This window comes from Camelina sativa, chromosome 2, assembly GCF_000633955.1.
Source record: "Camelina sativa cultivar DH55 chromosome 2, Cs, whole genome shotgun sequence".
In the NCBI taxonomy this organism is placed as follows: domain Eukaryota; kingdom Viridiplantae; phylum Streptophyta; class Magnoliopsida; order Brassicales; family Brassicaceae; genus Camelina; species Camelina sativa.
Window position 1 is genome coordinate 7,140,494 of NC_025686.1, and position 655 is coordinate 7,141,148.

The 655-nt window shown below is 38.0% G+C and overlaps 1 protein-coding gene across 1 annotated transcript in view; it reads right to left on the reverse strand.

Moving 5' to 3' along the window:
• Positions 1-655, reverse strand: part of LOC104749281 — a 7,621-nt gene that overhangs the window by 1,308 nt on the left and 5,658 nt on the right. The gene's annotated exons all lie outside the window — the stretch shown is intronic.

Here is a 655-nt window from a genome sequence, read left to right on the forward strand (position 1 = left end):
TCCTTATTTTTTGTAATTCCTTCCTAAATGTCATCCTAAGTGTTTCATCATATATAATAAAGCTTATTACTAATTACCGAATAACAGGTTTTGGCCTACTGGTTACTCTCCCCCTTGTAAACTCTCGATGTCGCGGGTTCGAACCTCCTGGATGCGCATTTAAGGAATGCCATCCTAATTTTTTGTAATCCCTTCCTAAATGTCATCCTAAGTGTTTCACCATATATAATAAAGCTTATTACTAATTACCGAATAACAGGTTTTGGCCTACTGGTTACTCTCCCCCTTGTAAACTCTTGATGTCGCGAGTTTGAACCTCCTGGATGCGCATTTAAGGAATGCCATCCTAATTTTTTGTAATCCCTTCCTAAATGTCATCCTAAGTGTTTCACCATATATAATAAAGCTTATTACTAATTACTGAATAACAGGCTTTGGCCTACTGGTTACTCTCCCCCTTGTAAACTCTTGATGTCGCGGGTTTGAATCTCCTGGATGTGCATTTAAGGAATTCCATCCTTATTTTTTGTAATCCCTTCCTAAATGTCATCCTAAGTGTTTCATCATATATAATAAAGCTTATTACTAATTACCGAATAACAGGCTTTGGCCTACTGGTTACTCTCCCCCTTGTAAACTCTCGATGTCGCGGGTT